This window comes from Lactuca sativa, chromosome 8, assembly GCF_002870075.4.
Source record: "Lactuca sativa cultivar Salinas chromosome 8, Lsat_Salinas_v11, whole genome shotgun sequence".
Taxonomy (NCBI): domain Eukaryota; kingdom Viridiplantae; phylum Streptophyta; class Magnoliopsida; order Asterales; family Asteraceae; genus Lactuca; species Lactuca sativa.
In genome coordinates this window covers 105,960,495-105,971,143 of record NC_056630.2, presented here as the reverse complement: position 1 = coordinate 105,971,143, position 10,649 = coordinate 105,960,495, and the positions used below count along the sequence as shown (strand labels likewise).

At 34.3% G+C, this 10,649-nt stretch overlaps 1 long non-coding RNA gene across 1 annotated transcript; it reads right to left on the bottom strand.

Moving 5' to 3' along the window:
• Window positions 1–4,187: 4,187 nt before the first annotated feature.
• Window positions 4,188–7,018, bottom strand: LOC122195684 (uncharacterized). Its single transcript, XR_006186208.2, has 2 exons — window positions 6,504–7,018; window positions 4,188–5,902 (listed from the first exon to the last, which is right to left on the bottom strand). It is a non-coding gene; the product is annotated as an uncharacterized LOC122195684 (long non-coding RNA).
• Between the last annotated feature and the right edge of the window lie 3,631 nt (window positions 7,019–10,649).

Sequence of the window (10,649 nt, the reverse complement as noted above, 5' to 3'; positions counted from 1 at the left end):
ATTCAAAATTTCCTATTGATTGGACGCGGCCCATGTTCCATTGTCGACATGTAGGACCATCTCACTTTTTCAGCTCCTTACTCTTTCTAAACCCCGGTAATGAATTAAATATGTGAATTTCACAACTAGTATCAAATACACAAGTGTTAGAGGAAATGTAAATAATCTCATTTCAATCATGAAAATGGATATACCCGAAGTCTCACCCATTCATGTTATAGTTCATGATGAAATTATCATATGACTAAAATCAAATATGTTGCCAAGTCTTGTGGATATGGAGAGCCCAATCTCTCCAGTTGATCCAAATAGCTCTTCATCTTGAGAACATAGTCTTTTTTCTTGTTTCAAAATGATTCTTAAGTTCCCGTGTCAATCCAAAAAGTTGGAATCGCCCAGTTTTTCTTTGTCTAGCATAGACCGGATGTTCGTTAGGTGATGGTTTGTTATAATAGTAGGTAGGGTCATCTATAAAATTTTAACAAAGTTTTATTTAATATTTAATTTTTTAAATTCATATCCTTTTGTTTCCAAAAACATTAATTATTAAAGTTTAGGATCCAATTTGCAAATCAAATAAATGGTTAAGTGAGATTTATTCCAACCACTTGATTTCAAAAAGGTAAATAGTTTTTTATTAATCACACCAAGTGTAATTCCTAGATGTATGGGAACCTTAAAATTCTATTTTGTTTATGACATGTTTGATCTTATCTATGTCTCAGAACACTTTTGCTTAGGTGACCTTTATCACAAGAGGTTTCTGATGAAGTCATCCAATTAGAGAAACATGTATAATCAGCCTATAACTTGATTATAAAAATCAGGAATACCCTTTGACCGCCAAAATATAATACAAATGGTTATGTGATATTTATCCCACAAGTATTATGCAAATGGTGAGTAAATGTTTCCATAGTTGGATGACATACACTTATCTTTTGAAAAGGATTATATTTTTATTATTCGATTTTAAAACATGTGATATCATGGTAAATGCATGCATCTAATTAACCATGTTACCAATTTTCAAAAAATCACTTTTAAATGTTTCATATAAAATCTAGTTTTTATATAATTCGATGCAGTTGAATTTTAAAGTAAATATCTAATATTAACTTTGAGTTTGAGCATTATAGAACCTTTTATATCCTTTAATATAATTTCCTTTTATTATTTAGACAGTGGAGTTTGCATAAGTTTCAAAATCACCATTTTTTGACTTATAATTTAGTATTTTAAAATTTATTGTTATTAATGTTTTTATAAAACCGGTTTTTATTTTAAAACTATAATATGACATTCATAGTCTATTACTAATATTCATTAGTGGTCATTTTGTCATATAAACATGTTTTTATGTTAAAGTTTTAAAAGACACTATTATTTGGTTTCAACTTCTAGAAGTATCGAAACTTAAAGTTTATTATAATAATTAGTTAAACACTTAAAAATGATTAAGTTTGCATGTTTATAGCATGTCATTTTTCATAGTCCAATATGTTGTGATACTTGTAAATTTATTTCGAATCATCACAATAAACATACATAATTTCTTTTTGACAATGAACGTTTGAATATTGTTTAAAAAAATTAAGTTGAATGTTGTATTTATATAAATATTAAAAAAATCAAACGTTTATATAAACATTCGGACTTAAGATTATATACTAAAACCCATTAAATATATTTAACATGATGAGGTTTATATGTTTTTTTCTTAAGGCATCCCATGGTGGTTAAATAAATAAGTCGAAAGTTTAGAATAAAAGATAAAATTTTTGATAAATCTACAAGAAAAAAAACTTTCATGGTCTACCACATGGTTTTGGAATGTTACAGTTGATGCCTAAATCAGTCAAAATCAAGAACATAAGATAACATAACAAATATATAAGAGAAAAGGTATCAGTCTCTTTACTTATAGAATAAAAAAGCTTACTATGTTTATTTACCATGAGGATGTGGGATCAAAGTCGCCTTTATCATGTGTCTTTTCATATTACGTTTTTTTATCCCACATCGCTTAAGAAAAAAAATTGAAGTGCAAACATTCAACTATAATTAAATAGGCTAACACATATCTTATCCCACATTGCTTAAGAAACAAAACTACAAGAAAAAAAACTTCCATGATCTACCACATGGTTTTTGGAATGTTACAGTTGATGCCTATACCGGTCAAAATCAAGAACATAAGATAACATAACAGATATATAAGAGAAAAGGTATCAGCCTCTTTACTTATAGAATAAAAAAGCATATTATGTTTATTATCATGAGGATGTGGGATCAAAGTTGTCTTTATCACGTGTCTTTTTGTGTCACATTTTTTTATCCCACATCGCTTAAGAAAAAAAAGTTGAAGTGAAAACATTCAACTATAAGTAAATAGGCCAACACATATCTTATCACACATTGCTTAAGAAACAAAAGTCATGGAATACACACATCTATAAGTAAATAGGCCAAAACCTTTTATCTTATATATTGGTTCTCCTATGTTCTTGATTTTGACCGGTTAAGACATCAACTACAACATTCCAGGAACCATTTATATTTTATATTATTAGATTTAAATTGCACAAAAATCAAGTAACATTAATTTCAAACAATTAAAAAAAAATAGTTAAACAACTTAAAAAATGATTAAGTTTGCATGTTCATAGTATATCAGTTTCCATGGTCCAATGAGTAGTGATACATGTAAATTTCTTTCAAATCATCACAATACATATACATAATTTATTTTTGACAATGAATGCTTGAAATCATCACAATACATATACTCCCTGTTCAGTTGTCGGAAAATTCAAATTCACACACTTTCTTCCCTAAAATCCTAGTTTAATTACTTAGATGTAATCGAGGTTTATTATATTGTAAAACATAGTTTTGGGTACATGATATGTTCATTCAACTAATTGTCTTACTCTCTATGTCTAATTGGATTAGGAATAATTAGTGAATTGGTAATAAAGTGTCTTGCAACTACCTTTTACAATATTAAGCATTCAATATCATAAGTTGGAATATACATGTGGATTAAACCAAGTGTATTTGTTCCTAAACTACTTGAACTTGGAACAATTGGTGAATTGACAATATACTATTTTAATTATGAAATCAAAAAAATTCATACAACCCAATTTCAATCATTATCACCAAAATATTATCATGTGAAACACAAAATAACAACTGAAATTAACTAGAACCAAGTAATAATCAACTGTGTTCATCCAAAAGTACTAAACATCCCCGTAAGTAACATGCTGCAGAGGTTAAATATAAACCGATCAAACCTCCCTAAATTTATTTCAAACTCGTCCTGAAAGTGGCCTGAAATTATCAGCGTAGGCTTACTCTATAATCCTAAGAGAAACTCAATCGAATCACAAATTTCGTAAACTTTATCAAAACATTTTCGGTAAGCACGATATATCGATCTTGGGGATTATTAGTTGTTTATCCGTACTTTTAAACACAAAATACATGTTATGATTATATTATTTTGTTGTTTGAAACTCTATACTTTTTGAACCCTTTCCAGTAAGCAACCTCATGTGAAATCAATTGAAGTCATTTCCAAAGTCCCCATGACAAGGTTCATTAACATAGTTAGTGTGGTCAGTACCACCTAATGGACCAACCCATACACTCCCACTACCATGGGGTCACATATTGTTTCACACAATGTCTTCCACTTGCACGTTTCTTCATATTTATCTTGATGGTGCATTCTTCGCGTTCTTTGATCGCTTCATCGGATTTAATCATATTTGTATTTGACTTGAGCTTGAATATAGATACTTGGAAGTTCTTCAATGTCTTCTGATGCTTTTTAGTTATGTGAAAACAATAATAGCCCTTCCTAACCCTAAAGGCGTTGGAATAAATAAGACCAAGTACTAAGAGCATGATGACACATATTTTTCAGTTGGGTCCTCAATTGAAAGATCGTAGGCTCGAGCTAAAAACCTTCATTTTACAAACACTTGGGTATTTCACATAACAATTTATAAATATACATTAATTTTTCCAAACCGACTTAGCAACCCACAAAATCAGCATTATATATATATATATATATATATATATATATATATATATATATATATATATTATGACTCGATGTACGAAATTTCTATCATTTTCTATCTTGATGAGTTACATTCAGTACATAGAGAAGCTACTAACTCATCACAGATTTCATAGAACCAACACAAGAGAGAACGATAATAATATATGAGTTTAAGATAGCAGTACATTCATCCCAAATAAAAACATAAAAATAAAAATAGAAAAATAAAAGGAAAATGTCTTAATCACACAACCATAAAAACAAAAATTAAAGAAGGATGTCACCAAGGTTTATTGTGGAGGAGGTTGTGGGGGATATCGTGGGTATGGTAGAGGATACCCAAAAATCGATCCAACTAAATCATCAAATCGAAAGTTGTATTTTGTAGCTGGTGGTGGATGTTAATGCTCGTACTCCGATGGTGAAGGATACTCACCCGGGTCTCAGATCGATAGAAACCAGTGCTGGAGCTCGAGATCGATGTTGTGGCAAATCAATGTCCATCAGGTCATGTTGTAGACGACTGCGTCTGTAGGCTGCATCCGCATATTACTCCTGCTGGTACAACTGATAAGTTGCAACACTATAAGTTTTGTTAGCTGGAATGCCAGTATGTCGTATCTATTTGGTAAGATTAGCTATTGTCGTGTCAACACCCTCCATCCACATATTTTTCCTCTCCATCCAAGTTTGCACCTCCTGGCTATGCGTGTTTTTCCTCCCTATAATGTCCTCCCATGCTGCTTGCATGTTCAAGCCCTATCCTGCTGCATGTCCATGTTGCTGTGGTTGATCTCCATGAAAATCTCTAGCAAATGGCTCCTCATCCCCCACACTAAGTGGGGATGTGTAAGTCATATTTATGGCATAGTCCATCAGACTACGTCTCCTATTTATAATATGTAATGAGATGTGTCTAAAAGAAGTAGCAATAGGGAAAAGAATACGGTGGTATGATGTAGCTCGCGGGACCCAGATCCTATTCCCCAACTCCCAACTCCCTAGTCATATATGTCGATATCAGGGCAACATGGGGGTGGTGACTTTGTTCTGGATATCAAACGAGGAGCATATGTTGCACATATCATTATATGCATAAGAGATAAAGATGGAGCCCATCATCAACCCGTACAAGACATATAAATCATGTATCCTCACCGCCCTGGGATCGCTACTCCTCAGGTTCACATTATCCATGATGATCCTTTGCAATTCCTTTGCTAAAGGCACCAAATCACGAAACCTATCATATGCTCTCGTCCCCTCGCAGAATACCGTGCGGTACAAATCTTCCATGATAATCCCATGGTTACCCCCTCATATCCACACATTTTTAGTCGGTTGGTTGGTTCTCAGGATCATGCAGATGATATCCAGTATCTACATGAAACATGTCTCGAATGCCCTATATAGTCAACATTATGTCATGTGTTCGAACCAACCAATCAACTGTAGCTCCTCCGACCTATCAGGTATCTCGATACGTCGAAGTGACCCCATCCATTCCCATACGATATCAACATAAACATGTGTGGGGTTGAAGTTTAGAGCTCCACCCCATCCATAACAGTCAAATGTCTCCACGATATCGTACCCAACAAAGTTGTATCACTCCACCATGTGCTCCACTATAAATAAAGTAAGCGGGTGAGTGGCCTCATAAACTGCTGGGCAGATGTCATCTTGATTCTCATGAAGTGTATGATACCATGGGTTAAAAGTCACATGTATATTTGGCTCCAACTGTCTGACTGGCCTCACAAGTCATCTGTTTCCTGCTGAACTGCTTATTGGTGCTACTCTTGACCTCTTTGCTAGCATCTACAAAATTAATCACACAAAACCACAAAAAATGCCATTAAACACACCAAGTGTCACATAAAAATAAAGCATTAAATTAGTTGGCAAGCTGCTCCAAACATAGTTGAAATAAATTCAGTCTGAATAAATATTTGTTCCAAGTCATGTTTTTGTTTCCAATAACGGCTTACTTTCAAATAATTTTTCTAGTTAGTCAAAAACACAGACAATCATAAAATTGGTTGTCACTGACAGGTTCCAATAGAAAAAATAGATAAAAAAAATTATAAAAGATAATTTTTCAGACTAGCAGCAGAGTGTCAAATTTCAGTATCATTTTGAATACTTCTTAACACTTCAATTTTTAATCTAAGGACACATGAAAACATAACCAATGGGTTTTCCAACATCATACGTGTATTTTTTATTTTTAACAGTTAACAAACAAAATTTTAGTTTTCAAAAAGTTCACAGATCGACACATGCAACTTACACAAACTTATCCATAAGTTTTATTACCATTTCATGCCAACTCTTTTTAGAAATATAGAAATTTTCAACCACATATGAACATAAAAAAATTGAAATTAATCCTTAAAAAATGGAGTTTTGAAGTTCATACCTTGTCAAGATAGTGTTTCTACTGAAGAGGAAACAGAAACTTGAAGCAAAACCCGAAAATAAATAAAAAAAATTGAAACCCTAGTTTTTGGGGGTTTTGAAATCGACCCAAAATATGTGATTTAAGTGTGTAAATCTTCCAATGTAGTGCATATTTGATGATTTCTTGAAGATTGCAACAAAAATCACGAATGTTGGTTGAGTTTTGGCCAAAAAATTGAAAAAATAAGAGGTTTCTTAATGTTTTTTTTCGTGGAAGTTGTGAAGAAGAAGTAAGAGGAAAAAAGTTATAGCAGACAGCCCCAAAACACCAATAAAGTGTTGAAGAATGCGTCACCGTCCTTTGACGACGTCCAAAACACCATTAAAGTGTTGAAGAACACGTCACCGTCCTTGATGGTGTCTTTGACGTCTCCTAGGATGTCTATCATTAAAAAGGGCATTTTCGTAATTCAGCAGTTGTTTCAACGGTACACAAAACCTCAGCTCCCCGTCGGCATTCTATGAGGTGTGTTAGACATCCCATAGGACCGCTGGAGCTACTGATTTTTTTATCTTGCTGTTTTTCGCTTTTTTGACTGTTCGGGAGCATTTTTCGGGTATTTTTCAAGATTTTTTTTTATTTTTAAGCAAAAATTAAATACCCCCTCCCCAAATTTAGACCTTGGGTCATCCTCGACACAAAAAGAATTAAAACACACAAAACGAAAAATAAAACTAAAAAGACACCAAAACGTGGGATGCCTCCCGAAAAGCGCTAAGTTTTACGGCTTCAGTCGGACGGTTTACCTCAATTAAGTTGTTTCTGAATATTGTGGTACATCGAGTGTTGTTTTCTCAATGAGTTTCATTTTTCCATCTACCATTCGAATGTAAGGTTTTAAGTCTGTGTCCGTTTACCTTGAATGATTCATTGGCTTTCGTTTCTTTGATTTCAATGGCACCGTGATCCACCACATTCGTCACCACAAAAAGTCCACTCCATTTACTCTGAAGCTTCCCGGGGAAGATTTTGAGATGAGAATTGAATATCCACACCAATTGTCCTTCAACAAATTGTTTTCAGACAATATGCCGTTCATGAAATGCCTTTGTCTTTTCTTTGTAGATTCCTGAGCTTTCGTAAGCTTCCTTTCGAATCTCTTCCAGTTTAACCAGTTGGAGTTTTCTTTCCATACCCGCATCACTTAATTCAAAATTAGTATTTCTTATGGCCCACGTGGCATGATGTTCCAACTCCACCGGTAGATGGCATGACTTTCCATAAACATGTCGATGCAGGGACATTCCAATGGGCGTCTTATAGGTTGTCCGATATGCCCATAATGCATCATCTAATCCTAAGGACCAATCTTTTCGGTTGGGACAAACAATATTTTCCAAGGTGCATTTTATTTCCCTATTTAACACCTCTACTTGTCCACTCGTTTGTAGGTGGTATGGAGTGGCTATTCTATGTGTGACACCATAGTGTTTTAGTAGTTTTGAATAATGACAATTTTTAAAATGGGAACCCTCGTCACTAATAATAGTTCTAGGAATTCCATGTCTCGAAAAGATATTCTTTTTACAAACAACATTATGGTCATTTGTGCGTGTAGCCTCGGCTTCGACCCATTTTAATACATAACCAATGGCTACAAGAATGTATAGATTGCCAAAAGAAGTGGGGAACGGACCCATGAAATCAATGCCCCATAGATCAAAAATTTCTACAACTAAAATTGGGGTCATTGGCATCATGTTCCGTCGTGAGATCCCCCAAACTTGTTGGTAATGAATACATGCTTTCACAAATGTGTGTGCATCTTTAAAGATAGAGAGCCAGAAAAAACTGTTTTATAGAACCCAACACCCCGCATTTTTGGCACTAAAATGGCCTCTACACACATACAAGTGGCAATGCCGAAGAATGTCTTATTGTTCTGTATGTGGTACACATCGCCTAATCGCTTGATCCACTCTAATTTTTAAAAGATTTGATTCCTCCCATATGTAGTATTTCATTTGTGAATAGAAAAACCTCCTTTGTTAAGTGGTCTAATATGGTGGCATTTTTCCTATCACAAAAGAATTCACTAAATTAGTGAACCATGATAATGTTTTGACAACAAGAATATGCTCATCCGAAAAGTTTTCTTATAAATCTTCCGATGAGTTGCCATTGTTGATGGTTCTTGATAAATGATATGCCACAACAATTTTGGAACCCCTTTTGTACCGAATATCAAGCTCAAACTCTTAAAGGAGGAGGATCTATCTTATCAGACGTGGTTTGCATCCTTCTTTTCCAAGAGGTGGCGGATGGTACTGTGGTCGGTGAAAATTACAACTTTAGATCCTCAAATGTAGGATCTAAATTTGTTCTACTGCAAACACGACCGCAAGCAACTCTTTTTCATTAGTGGTGTAATTCAATTGTGCATCCAAAAAAACTTTTTCTCGCATAAAAAATTGTAGAGGATTTTTTATTCTCCCCTTGTCCCAAAGTTGCTCCTACCGCGTAATCACTCGCATCACACATAATTTCAAAAGGTAAAGTCCAATTGGGTGATTGCAAGATAGGGTCCTCAACAAGTTTATTATTTAATGTGGTAAAAGCTTCAAGAAATTTTTTATCAAAAGAATATGGTCTGTCTTTTAAAATTAAATTGCAAAGATGTTTTGATATCACACTAAAATCCTTGATAAATCTTCAATAAAAGTCGACATGTCCAAGAAAAAAAAAGACGTCTTTTACCGAAGTGGGTGGGGGAAGAGTGGAAATAATTTGTACTTTGGCTCGGTCGACTTCGAAACCATGCTCGGAGACAACATGACCAAGTAAAATTTCTTCTTTGGCCATGAAATAACTCTTCTTCCAACTTAAAACCAAATTAGACTCAATACAACGTTTTAAAACATTTTCTAATTGTTCTATGCAAGTCTCAAAGGAAGATCTGAAATTGAAAAATCATCCATAAATATTTCTAATGAATCCCCCACCATATCGGAAAAAAATAGCCATCATAGATCTTTGGAATGTGGCGGGGGCATTACACAAGTCGAATGATAGCTTTCAGAAAGAAAAGGTGCCATATGGACATGTGAATGTGGTTTTGAAATGATCCTCCTGGTGGATGGCAAGTTGATTATACCCTAAGTATCCATCTAAAAAGCAATAAAACATTTTTCAAGATAACTTTTCAATAATTTGATCTATGAAAGGAAGAGGTAAATGATCCTTTGACGTTGTAGCGTCGAGTTTGCGATAATCGATGCAAACTCTCCATCCGGTGACCAATTTTGTTGAGATCTTCTCTCCATCTTCCATATCCACCGCTTTAATTCCTGACTTCTTTGGCATTGTTTGTGTCGGGCCCACCCAATCGTTATCAGATATCGGGTAGATAATACCCACATCTAGCCACTTTAACACCTCCTTTTTAACAAATTCTCGTAGATTCAAATTGAGCCTTGGTTGTGCATCTCAGGATGGCTTTGCTCCAGCTTCAATGATAATCCGATGCATACATGTAGCTAGACTAATTCCCTTCAAGTCTTCTATGGTCCATCCAATTGCTCCTTGTACTTGTAAAACACCTTCAGTAATGCTTCCTCCTGTGGACCTATCAAATTAGAAGATATGATAATTGGGAAGTCCCTTTTAGATACTAAAAAGGAGTATTTATGATGTGAAAGAAGAATTTTGAGTTCAAGAGTGGGTGGCTCGTCTAAAGATGGCTTAAGTGGATCCGAGAGACTTGTTGGAAATTTTTCAATTTGAAGACTCCATGGTGGCCTCCCTTGCTCAATAGCATTCACAAATTCTTCCTCAACCATTTGATATCTTCCAATTCTAACACCCCATCCCTGTCATTAGAAAGAAAAAACTCCAACGGATCGGGGTGTAAGATTTTGGGAGTGAATTGATGCACTAAGCAATCAACCACATCCACCCGATAACATTCATAGTCTGATGGTGAGTTGGGAAACATAGAAAACACATTAATTCTAAGTATCCTATTACCAAAAGAGATATTCATGGCACCCGTTCTACAATTAATTTATGCATTTATTGTTACAAAAAAATGGGCGACGCAATATAATAGTAGGTTGACTTTCTTTATAGGTGCTTTTAGTTTCAAGCACAAGAAAGTCAAGTGGG